Below are 13640 nucleotides of genomic sequence, written 5' to 3'. Positions count from 1 at the left end.
AAGACATCCAAGGAAACAACATCTTGAATCCCATATGAGAAAGCTACAAATTTGTTTACTCTTTAAACAACACAACCACATAATTACATCCAATTTATTCAATGATCACTTTGCTAATCTGAAGTAGATAAACATATTAAGATGTAAATCTGATTGCAAAAGCATTGGTCCAGGTCTAAAAATTGATGGGGGTGTAAAACCTTTCTTAACCAATGTTCACCCAATTGAGGAACAATGACTAAGAAAATTAACAAGAATGGCAGAAAGAAGAAAAATGGGAAGAGAAAACGTTCAAGAAGCTAGACAAACATCCAAATCATCATTTCGTAGTAGAATTTGGTCAAATTATGATTAAATCAATTCTCCTAAAGAGGATCAGTAGCATGGAGTCATTAATCTTGCTTGGTTATTTTTATTTTTTTTTATGACAAGGGAAACCCGCAGCTGCTTCCCTTTGGGTGTGCACAGGGTAAAAACACCGCTCCTATGCAATAGCTCGCAAACCACATAGGAGAGGTAACCCGCACTAGGAAATCCCGGTGCGACGAGCTCGACCCAGAAGGCAAACCCCTTGCTTTCGCTGGCAAGGGGTTTTGAACTTGAGACCTCCAACATGGAAGTCCCAAGCCCAAACCACTAGGTTGGTTATAAAAAATATTACTCTTCAATTAGGTTCCTAATTTGACTTGCCTGAAGAATATTGGAACTCCACTCCAAGGTCACAACAAATATAGTTGTTATGTTAAACCTTGAAGTTAAGTGCAGTGCAACTGGACGCTTTGTCTCGCTTAGGCGAAACTTCAGTACATGCACCAAGGCAATAATTGCCACTAAAGCTTGTAACTTATCATGCATGAGCTCAATGTTAAAACAGTCACAATAAATAATAAAATTGTTGTTGTCAATACAATATATTAATTGTTAAGGAAACTTTAGTCAAATAGGAAATAAAACCTACCAATTAGTATAGGCACTACACTCGAACTAGAAGCTTAAACTCCATCTTTGCATTTGAATCACAAATTTAAAATGATTTTTTAATTCGACTTTTGCGATATTTCATATTTTTCACTTAATCTAGTTATTTTAATACTCTATTCAAAAGAACCGTTGTTTGTCCCTATCATTATTTTCTCTTGCATCATATGTTATACGTAAATAAGTAAATAAAGTGTTATTTATCTAACATCTTAAACTTTTAGATGAGATGGTTACACAATTCAACATGGTATTAGCGCATATAAAGGCGGTGAACTCAAGCCTCACTACAACCCATTATCAAAAAGCATGCGCATGGTTCATGGCTGCACATGACGAGGCGTGTTGAAAACATAATTAAGTAAATATAATTTGTTCTCTTTCATAAGATAGTTAGACACGTCAACAATATATACATAAGATTACCCTAAAAGTAGTTTGCTTTTGCTCATTACGACCTTTTAACTATAGTGGGGCCTCATTAACCCCCTATACTATTTTGAAGCGGTATTATTGCCACCCGACATAGAGAATGAGATGCACTCTTTTAAAGAGCATGAGAGAAAAAATAAAAGAAAAATTTACCACATTTTTCCTTCTTTCCTTTTCCTTTTTCTTTTTTTCCCCTCTCCTCTTCGCTTGTCATACCTTCTACTTTGTTGGTGGTTCCCAAAACTTATTCACTTATGGTGTCCAAAACTAGAAAATTATACCTCTTTATTGAACATAAACAATACAATTTGAGAGCTAGTAGATAAACCAAAAATAGGGATGGATCTGACTCTACTATCATAGTAACAAAATGAACCTAAACATAACACAACCCCAATATCTACGTCATGAGGTGAGGATTGTCCAAAACTAGTTCATTTCTTTTACCCATAGGACACTTAGCGAATGCCAAAAGTTAGATATTATGTTTTCTTTTCCTTTTGATAGATTAATAATGATGGTACCCAATTAGCTTACGCATATCTTGACTACTAAAATTCATATATGATATAAAAGAAATATCAAACATATTATATTCCAAGTGGAATTCTATATAAAAATGGATGGTTTGCTATATATGGACAATTTGAAAAAATGTTTTTCCATAATCTAGAAGATTACTCAACATTTGAGAGCCACCACTACTAAACATGTTACTTAGATTCTTAACAAACTTATGACTTCCAATTCAATTTGATTCTCTGTTAATGAAAATAAGCACTTGAATTCTCGAGTTGGAAACATCAAGTTACCTAAGAGCGAATGACTAAAATTACTTTAAGCATTAGCTAAAGCAATTGTATGCACATACCTGTGTTGCCAAAGACTTATTAAAGGTGCGGTTAAGCTCTAAAGTTGAGCGAAAAACAGGTTGAGTGCCGCATTTTTCTTAGCTGGTACATGAATGCAGTCATCAAGACACTAAGGTGTATACCTTACTACAAATGGGTGAGGTCCTTAATAGGCAACACTAGATGATAAAATTCACTTAAATGTGAAAAAAACAATTAATTCCTTTGTACATATAGTTATTATTCTTCGATTTTAATTTTTTGTTTGCTTCCTTATTAAAATCGTAATATATTTAAGCTTAAAGCTCCAATAGACCTCATTACTTTTTTGCACAATTGCCTTTGATAACGTCGCCTTACACATATGTTAGAGTTACGATTCTCTTCCACAATTGTCTCTATTCCCACAGAGGTGGGAAGCAATACCAGTATGCTACCACTTTTTGTTTTAATTTCTCCAAGAAACCATATATGCAATCTCAAAGTGTTAATCTAGTAATACAAACATCAAATAAAAGCTTTCATTCCATGAGAATGATACAGGCAAATATATATGTTGTTCTCAAGAAGTTAAAGTTAGAGGTAGCTTTAGTCATTTTCTAACGTGCACAAATGGGAAACAAAAAGCATGTCGTTCTTCATTCTTTCTAAGTTTACATCCTCTTGTGTTAAATATTTCATGTGCTTCCAAGCAAGACATGATGTAAAGAAAGTACGACCACTGCATCTTTCTTTCTACTTTTAACATCTCCTTGAATGGATCTTCTTTTATCTCTCTATTTCCCTCGTAATCTTATTGCCGCTTGGAGCAAGTAGCTTAAAAATACAATAGTTCCTCAAGAACACCCAGTAAGTCCATGCAACATCACATTTTTAAAATTTTACAACATGCTTGAGAAATAGTAACAAATAACATGAACTTAGGCGTACCACATTGTTTTCTTTGCCTGAATGCGACATCTATCCAACCTCTTGCGGAATCTGGAAACTCCAAAAACTCAACAAAGTACAAGGTTTTCATTAGTTTCATATCCAAGCACAAGATTACACACACAATAAAAAAAAAAAGAGTAGCCATTAATGGGTGTGCATTCCTATATATCAACTAAAAATAGTCCATTTTGTACTTCTTGTTCTAGAAATGAAAATGTGACCGACGAATTAATAAAAATTACAAAAAGTATGATTCCCTTCAATCAAGAATCTGAACCAATAAAAGTGCTTCAAAATACAAAATAATTCAAAAGTAAAATCTCTCATATACAGAATTACCAATGCCTGTAAACCATAAAATTTCTTTAAACTAGGTATATGTCTAGAATTAACCCGCGAACAACAAAACATTTTAGATCAAACTAGAATTAACCCTTGAACAACAAAAAAAAACCAAAAAAAAAAACCCTAAACCCATAAAAAAAACCTTTCTTTTTTTCCATCAATCAAATTTCTCAAAAGCAGTGAACAACAAAACTTCTTAGATCAAACTAGAATTAATCCTTGAACAACGAAAAAAAACAAAAATAAAACCCTAAACCCATAAAAATCCTTTTTTTTTGCATAAATGAAATTTCTCAAAAGCAGTGAACAACAAAACTTTTAGATCAAACTAGAATTAACTCTTGAAGAACAAAAAAAAAAAAAACTAAAGCCATAAAAATCCTTTTATTTTTTTTTGCATAAATCAAATATTTCAAAAGCTGCTTCATTCAATTAATCCAACATCACAACTGGGCAGAGATAGAAACACCAAAAATCATGAGGAAAAAAAATGTAAAATTGAGCATACCCTTGACGCAACGTTTGCAGAAAATAGGTTTCTCCAAAAAACTGAGATTATCACAATATATATTTATTGTGAAGAAAGAAAACAGATTTTCTCAAGGGGTTTAAGCTAGAAGACAAAAGATGGGTTTTGTTTGAAGTTTTAACAACAAAATTTTGAATACCTCTACGACGATGTTCCATATTTATTTATTTGTTTATTTTTGTTAACTAGTACTACAATTTTTAAATAATAGATATTCCCTCCTTTTTTTTTTCTAATTAATTTTTCTAAAGTATTTATTCTACTCTTACATCTTCAATTTTTGCCTTTGTATTTTACTTCTTTAAAATTATCATAATTTCATTTTATAATTTATAACTTATGTAGCAAATTTTCTATGAAAAATATTATTTTCATGTAAAGAAATAGTGAAAAATGTTAACGGAGTATATAAGGCAATATTGTTCTATAATGAAATAAATAAATAGAATTAGAAATATTTTTATTAAATGATGAAAACTATATGTAATAATTTAACTGGGGGAAAGGAAAAATATACCCCAAACTATGACAAATGATACTCCATGTGTTTCTTTTTATATGTTGCCTTTTTGAATTGCACTTGCATTAAGAAATTAAGCAATTTTACCTTTCTACCCTTATTTAATGTTTTCATCAGTTAACTTTTCAATAAATAATGAATATGCTAGATTTCAAAAATTAAAATGAATTTGGATGACTATTTAAATTTTTGAGTTTATTTTTGGAGCCAAATTTTTTCACCAATTGATCCAAAAATTTAAAAAATTAAAATTTTCCCACCTCAATTTTCCTATATATTTTTTTGTAGTTAATAGAATTAAAATGCATTTGGATGGCTATTTGGAAAAATCTGATTTTGAATATTAATTAGGAAAACTTACATAAATATACTAAGTTACGAAAATATTTATCATTTATAGCAATATATTTTTTTTTCACTCGATCACTTTTAATATATTTATAATACAATTTTAATACATATTACAAAGAACAATTTATAAAACACATATAATACACCCATACTTATTCAACTAGAAGGCTATGTATCTGTAGACATTATCAATTATTATTGTTGATATATAAACACTAATATTTTATAATAATACCAGTTTGTATCATAATCATAATTATGTATATGGCACATAACTTTGTTATGTGTATAACATCGTTATGTATCATATGTTGTTATATGCAACACTGTTTTATAACTAAATCAGTGTATATCATATTTATAATTTTTTTGTATATGATACATAAAATTGTCGAATTGACTATGTATTAGATGTTGTTATGTATTTGCAGTCCTCAAGTAACATTATAAGACATAGTTGCACCAATTGTTTAACACATGTATATCAAATTCAACAAATTTTAGACTTTATTGTATGTATCAAATACATATCAACTAACCACAGTGTTATATAGCAATCACAAAATAAATGCTATTGAGAACAATTACATTTTTATTATAACTCTTATAAACTACAACATTTTTTAAATTAGAATAAGAGACATAAATAATAATGTATAATGCATAATTTTATGGTCATGATACATAAATAGTAATGTATAGTCAATGTCGGTGGAGGATGAAAACGCCATAGAGGCGATGATAACGATGCGAAGGGAGAGGCTGAGAGCCCTCAGAGAAGCTCAAGAACTTCTTCAAACCCCTGACGATGATAGTCATAAGGCTAATAACGAAGATATTTATGATGTATCTTCTCAAAGTTTTTGATAATTTTGAATCAAAATTGAAAGGATCTTTGATGAACTTGGAGAAGTATTTTGAATCTCAAATTTTCGGATAATTTTGAATCAAAATTGAAAGGATCTTTGATGAACTTGGAGAAGTATTTTGAATCTCAAATTTTCGGATAATTTTGAATCAAAATTGAAAGGATCTTCGATGAATCGTAGAAAAGAATGATGAACTGGGAGAAGATTTGAATGTCAAAATTTCGTCAATTTTGAATCAAAATCAAAAAGATCTTCGATGAACTGAGAGATTCGCAAAAGAAATTATTTGTCCAACAACTATTCCATCACTTTTTGTATTGTTTATAACTCACTCACTTTCCAGACTCCTGAACGTCTCAACAAAATAGAGATATTCATCATGTATCAGTTGCTGTTTTCGACTTTTTTTTTTATTTATTACGATCTGAGAGAGATTTGAGAGAACAAAATTTGATTTTTTTGAAGTTGTTATGATTTGGTGGAGATAGACATTAACTTGATTTACGTGATTTGGGGAAATCAGTCATATTCAGTTTTACATTTCCTTTCCTTTTAAATCGTAACTGATTTTTTTTAATGTATTAGATGTATTGTATCCGACTTATGTATCCAAATGAAACTAATTTTAGGGAATTTTTCTAAATTGAAAAAAGGTAGGGATAGAAATATGTAATTTGCTCCGTACACTATGGAATTCCTAATTTTTTTACATAATAATTTGATAAACAAAGTTATATATGTTGAAAGGAATACTAAGTTGTTTGGCTCAAAATCAAAATTATAATTACTTATTATACCTTTTATATGATATAGTTAATATTATAATTATGATATGAAATTTTTTCTCAACTCTAACTATACCCTTAACATAATGTAGGATATATTAGTTTCTAGGCTTTTGGTAGTTCTTTTAATATTTGCAAATGAAAATGTGTAAACAGAGATTCTAGAAATTGCATTTCGACTATGAACAAGTATTCTAAAAATAACATTTTGACAAAATATGAAATGTAATAATAATTGAATAGATGATAGTGAACTAGTCAAGAGCACACTAACTCATATTCAACGAAGTATGTAATGTAATAATTTAATTTGAAAAATCCTGAAAGTTGAAAGAAAGATTAATATCTACTAAATTGTTTCGTTCAAAAATAAAAATTGTAATTTGAAATTATTTTTGCCATCTATATGAGATAGATAATATTTTGATCGTAATATAAATTTTATTTTAATTTCAACTATATTCTCAATTGAATACAATATGTATTTAATTTCAAATTTTATACCAAAATAATTCACTTAATCCCTCCAACCAAATGACTCATAGAGATAGGAAGAATCATTTTGATTGTCAAAAGTTTTTAGTTGTTTCTTTAATATTTGTAAATGAAACCGTATGAATAAACATTCTAGAAATTATTTTTTTACAAATTATGATATGTAAAATAATAGTTTGATGAATAATGGTGCACTGACCATGAGAACACTAACTCCTATTAGATTATAATTTTACTTATTTGTACTATCTATAATACAACAACAATAACATACCACTATAATCTCGCAAGTTAAGAATTTGGTTGAGGGAGGATAAATTATACTCTCTCTCTGTCCCGTGACTTACTTTCCTTTTTGGTCAGTTCCAACAAAAATGACACATTTCTATGTTAAGTAACAATGGAACCCTCAATGAAATGATTTACAGCCACACAAATTTCTATCATTCATTTTGAACCACAAGTTTTAAAAGTCTTCATTTCTTTCTTAAACTCTGTGTCGAGTCGAACTTCCTCACATAAAATGGAACGGAGGGAGTAATAAATATCCAAGTTAAGAAGGGTAATTATGATTTAAGATAAACTTTATAAATTTTCATGTCCCTGTCAATATTTACACTTTTAATTTATTTTCTAAAAAAAGAAATCGTAAATGTGGAAAAGGAAGACTAGATCTAGTAAGTTGTTAGGTTCAAAATGATAATTATAATTTGAAATTATAACTTTCTATATGAGATATATAAGATGATTGTGATATAAAATTTATCTTAATTTTAGTTATATCATCTACTAAATGCAGGACATATTTACTTGTAAATTTTATATTGGAATAATCAGTTAATCCTTTTAACTAAACGATTAGGAAGAATTTTTTTGATCAACTTTTAATCATTTCTCTAATTTTTGTAAATTAAATAGTATGAACAAATTATTTTTTTTGATGGATTATGGAATATAATAGTAATTTGATTTTTTTTTAAATAGTGAATGTGGAAAGCAGGGGCGGATCATAATTATGATTATTTATTTTACTTTCTATATGAGATTAAATAATTTTATGATGGTAATAAAAAAATTATCTTGATTTTAATTATACCCTCAACTAAGTTCATGATATATTTAGTTTTAAATTTTATATCTAGATTACTGGCTAAGTTCTTCTTACTAAACGACTCCTAAGTTAGGAAGAAACTTTTTGATAGTCAAAAGTTTTAATTCCTTCAGCATTTGTGATGAAACAATACGAACAAACAAGGGTTTCCTCGAAAAGACGAGGACTCACCAAACACTGTTGCTAGTTGATTAGAGATAGTACTAATCATCAATATTAGTCACATTCCGTTGAAATAAAGCCCGATGTTTTAGCTCCCTTTTTTCATCAACATATTTTTTCATTTCTTCCCTTACACCATCCGGGCATTTTTCACACCCTGAGACGTCCTTGTAAGTACCAACTAGATATTGTTTGTGATGAAAGATTCCACCATTAGTAACTTTTTTACAAAAGTTACATTCAATTGCGTTCTTATTGGTCTCACTTGTTCTTTTCCCATAGTTTTTTTTTTAAAAGCAAATTTATACCACTAGACAGTGGTCTAGTGGCTTTTTATTAATAGTAATCATAAAAAATTCTCAATAGGAATAAGTACAAGCAAGGGAGGCTAGGTCCTTACAAATCCTAATGAGGTACCTAACCTCTACTAATTAACAACCATAAAGAAAATACGAGCTAGAGAGAACTAGATATTCTATGATCATCACAAAGTTTATAATACGCTCTATGATGATATTACAAGTGAGGATTCTTAAGTAATTAAAAATCATAAAGGCCAAGGAGAAAGTTGAGTTATCAACCTCAAACTTCCTTTTACAGATGTACGAACTAAACAAGATAGATTGACCATCTAAAGGAACCTGAAATATGTTTCTCCTGTCTTCTTCTTCAAATCTGTCCAATAACAGTTGACAATTCCAACCGGGGTCAGCCATTTTTAATTGCTGTTAAGATCAAAGATAAATAATCTGCACTATATTTTAATCACTGTAACAATATATAATCACTGTTAAGAAAAATAATCAGCAAAACAGAGCAGAAAAACAGCAATGTTGGTACAGTAAAACAGAACAGAACAAGACTGCAAAACAGAGCAGAAGAAAAGAAGAGGAGGAAAGAAAGAACACTTACCTGAAGTCAAGAAGCAACAGACATGAAAACCGCGACTGAACTGTCGAGGACTGAGGTTAAACATAGCGGGACTTGTTTTTCATTCAAAAATGCACTTTTAAAAGGTTAAAAACAAAAAGTATTTTATCCACTTTTAAGAGAAGATGAGAAGGATAACTCCCTGCTTATTCCTTGTAAAAGTACTACAACACACGGCTACCTACTGTCCTTATATTGTAATCCTCGACCGCCAAATCTTCTTATCTAGAGTCATGTCCTCAGTAAGTTGAAGATGTGTCATGTCCCATCTAATCACCTTCCCCAAATATTCTTCGACCTACCTATACCACTCCTAAAAATTTGTTATAGCCAAACTCGCATACCTACTTATCTGGAGCTTCCCTGCACCTCTTCTTCACATGCTCGAACCATCTCAACCTTGCTTCCCTCATCTTGTCCATCACTGAGGTCACTCCTACATTGTCTTGTATAGCTTCGTTCCAAATCCTGTCACTTCTAGTATGCCTACACATCTATCTGAGCGTGTGCGTTCTTGGCAGGCAAGCACTCCACCCCATACAACTGTGTAGGTCTAACCACCACTCTATCGCATGTAGGTCTAACCACCACCCTATAGCCTGGCTTAACCTGAAACTTTTGGATTCTAGGGTCTGTCTCCAAACTTCTAACCTATCATTAAATCCACCATGGGTCTCTCAATCAATACTATGTCATCTGCGAATAACACACACCAGACACATCCACTTGAATATGTTGCGTCAATTCGTCCATCACTAAGGCAAATAAAAATGGGCTAAGGGTTGATCTCTAGTGCAACCCTATCATGACCGAGAAGTGTTTTGAGTCACCTCCAACCGTTCTTACCTGGCTCTTTTTCCCATCGTGCATGTCCTTAATTAATCTAATGTAGGCCACACATACACCTCTAGACTCCAAACACCTCCATAGAACCTCCTTAGGATCTTTATCGCATGCCTTTTCTAGGTCAATAAACACAACGTTTAGGTCCCTCTTCCTATCCCTATACAGCTCCAACAATCTCCTTATAAGATGGATGACTTTTGTAGTTGACCACCCTGACCTGAATCCAAATTGGTTCTCGAAGATAGGCACACCCCTCCTCATCTTTACCTCGACCACCATCTCCCACACCTTCATAGTGTGGATTAGTAACTTCATACCCCTATATATAGTTGTTGCAGTTTTGAATATCACCATTGCTTTTTGTACAAGGGGATCAATGTAAATACAAGTATATTTGTGTTACGCAGTAAGAACACGAGGATCACCTCAAAAATTGTGTTTCAAACACTGCAAGAACAGTAGCCTTAGGCCAAGTTCGTCAGGTGCGAATTTTTTTACTAGATTTGATGACACTTTTTGGGGGATGTTGTATCTAAGGATGGGATTATGGTGGATAATAAAAAGACTGTAGCAGTTCAAAAATGGCGAAGACCCATGAGATTTATACAATGAAACCAACAAGATTTATACAGACCACAAGAGGCTGAATTTGTTATCCAGCAGAAAGATTTGATTCTTCAATTTACAATGATGAATAAAATTACTCAATGACTACGTAGAATTTTACCATTCGGTGTCATTCAAGAAAGAAAATGATGCGGCAGATGCATTAAGAAGGAAATCCATGGGCTATTTGGCTCATATAGCTCCTGCAAAGAGACTTTTGGCCTAAGATATGCATAAACTTGAGGATATCAGTATCAAATTTAGTGTGAGAAACTCAAAGACATTGTTGACTTATGTTCAGGCCAAGTTTCTAATGGTAGAACACATCAAGGCTACCTAATACAAGGATGGGAAATTGTGTGAATACCGTAACGACGTTCTAGTGATTACAGACAAGGATATGACTTATTGCTGGCTATGAAGGAAGATGTTGCTAAATTCGTTTCTAGTTGTTTGGCTTGTCACCAGGTTTAAGCTATCAACAACCCATAAGACTGCTATAACAGTTTGAGTTTCCAAAGGTGAAATGAGAAATCTTTTCTACAGATTTTATGCCAGGCTACCACGAACCCTTAGAGGTTATGACTCTGTGTGGGTATTTGTAGAAACCGGATACCCAGTACACTTTTATCAGTAAAAACCGGATACAATGGAGAAACTATGCAGAAATTATACATGAATTAAATTTTCCGACTCCATGAGGTTCCAGTGTCCATCATATCTGACAGAGGATGACTGTTTACTGCACGCTTTTGGAAATCTTTTCAATACATGAGTAGATCTTAGTTCCATATTTCATCCGGAGACAGACGACAATCTGAGCATACTTATTAGATGACATGTTAAGAGTTTGCATTCTTGATTTCGGATGTTATGTACCATTAGCAAAAATTTCCTACGACTATGACTTTCAGTCCAGCATTCAGATGGCTCAATATGAAGCCTTGTATGATAAGCAATGTCATTCTTTTATCAGACAGTTTGAAGTTGGTGAGGCTAATGTATTGGGACTAGACTGGGTACAGGAAGCTCTGGACAAGGTCTAGCCAATCAGACAGAGGATGCTCACAGTTCAAACAAGATAAAAGACTTATGCGGATAAGTGAAGAAAAAATTTAGGGGTAGTTTGGTACAAAAATTAATAACGCAATGGTTCGTAATGCATGGATTAGTAATGTAGGGATTAGCAATGGAGGGTTTATTTTATATCAAGTGTTTGGTTCATTGTTTCCCACCAAATCTTGTGTTCGGATTAAAACTCTACAAAAGCTTCTTTTATCTTTTATTTGAACTGTGAGCATCCTCAAGTTTAGCTCTTTGCTAACATACTTTTAATTTAGAACTCTTAGAGTAGCGACGTTAATCATTTTTATTAGTGTCATGAGTAGTATTCTTTTTCTCTAAAATACAAATAAGAATTGCTTGGAACACTAGCTCCTAAGCGCTGGTCATAATCCTAAATTGGGTCGTAACATGAGAATACAAGGAAATAAATTTGTGTAAATGAGAATTCCACCAAGTGAAGGGTATATTAGCTCTACTGATAATTCAGAAGCAACAAAAAATCTGCAAAATAAATGGAGACAATAAATATATGCAAAAGTTCACATTAAAAGCTAAAAGGTAGTTATCACAAAATCCTCCACAGACCATAGGACAAACAAAATCAAATTTAAAATGGTTCAACATCTATTTCTCATCTTCATCAGCTTCATCAACTAGCTGTAATTGTTGCATTCTATGACTGTTGAAGGAAGTGACTATTCAGTAGCTTCACCTTCTTCCATATCTTCATCTTTATCATCACTAGTATTAGTCACATCCGCTTGAAGTAAAGCCTGACGTTTTTGTTCCTTCTTTACATCAACATATTTCTTCATTTCTTCCCTTACAGCATCCGGGCATTGTTCACACCATGAGACGTCCCTGCAAGTACCAATAAGGTGTTGTTTGTGACGAAAGATTCCGCCATTAGTAACTTTTTTACAAAAGTTACACTCAACTGCGGCCTTATTGGTCTCGCTTGTTCTTTTCCCATATTTCCAACCTGGGTCAGCAGTTTTTAATCGCTATTAAGATCAAAGAAACATAATCAACAAGATAAACAAAGTAATTGAAGTAACTAGTAGTAAAAATGAAGAATAAGATACTATGCAAGTACTACTAAATGAAGAGAAGATGAGAAGGGGAGAATAACACACGACTACCTACTATCCTTACACACATCAACCAAATATTTGCAAAGAATCACCGATCAATTTCAGCTCCTTCGAAGTACCTGTTCAGAAACTTTGGTAGATATTTGGACTTGAACCACTACTCTAAATTCTCAAGGTAATTGTAACATCCGACAATTTGAAATAGCTTTGAAGAGGCTTAGAATTGGAAATTTTCATTTTTTGGAAAGAATTTTAAAGTTTTGGAAATTTTGCTAAGTATGGAAATCAGTGAATTTTGGCCAAGTTTGAGCAGTCGTAACTCCTAGCTCAGGATGAGTTAGGAGTATTTCCACTTATGGTTTCGAAGCTTTGTGGAATGATCTTTCCAACGCCGCCAAGTTTTCTCAATTCCGAGTTCGTATGAGCGAGTTATGGCCATTTAAAGTTGGGCAGCTGGCAAGGAATCCGTCCGGAAAATTAAGGGCATTTTGGTCTTTTCCCCAGCCTTTTATTGTGGTTATATATATGTGTTAGGCTGATGTTTTTGATCAGTCTTAACATTTTTAAAAGAGTGAGAGTGAGGGTTTTGAGAGAAGAAGAAGAGAAGAAGAAGAGAAGAAGAGAAGAAGAGGAGATCAAGCAAGGAGATAATCGTGGATTTTCGTCGGGGGTGATCCCTACCAAGGTATGTGAGCTTTTAGTGTTGGGTGATCCTTTCCCCCACACACCTAGCCCCTT

The 13640-nt window shown here is 32.3% G+C and overlaps 1 pseudogene; it reads right to left on the bottom strand.

Annotated features, from left to right (window-relative positions):
* Positions 1 to 12503: 12503 nt before the first annotated feature.
* The window catches only part of LOC102583508 (histone-lysine N-methyltransferase ASHH1-like), a 16065-nt pseudogene continuing 14928 nt past the window's right edge, over positions 12504 to 13640 (bottom strand).

This window comes from Solanum tuberosum, unplaced genomic scaffold (genome assembly GCF_000226075.1).
Source record: "Solanum tuberosum cultivar DM 1-3 516 R44 unplaced genomic scaffold, SolTub_3.0 scf00510, whole genome shotgun sequence".
Taxonomy (NCBI): domain Eukaryota; kingdom Viridiplantae; phylum Streptophyta; class Magnoliopsida; order Solanales; family Solanaceae; genus Solanum; species Solanum tuberosum.
The sequence above is the reverse complement of the archived record's forward strand: the minus strand, read 5'-3'. Positions and strand labels throughout refer to the sequence as shown.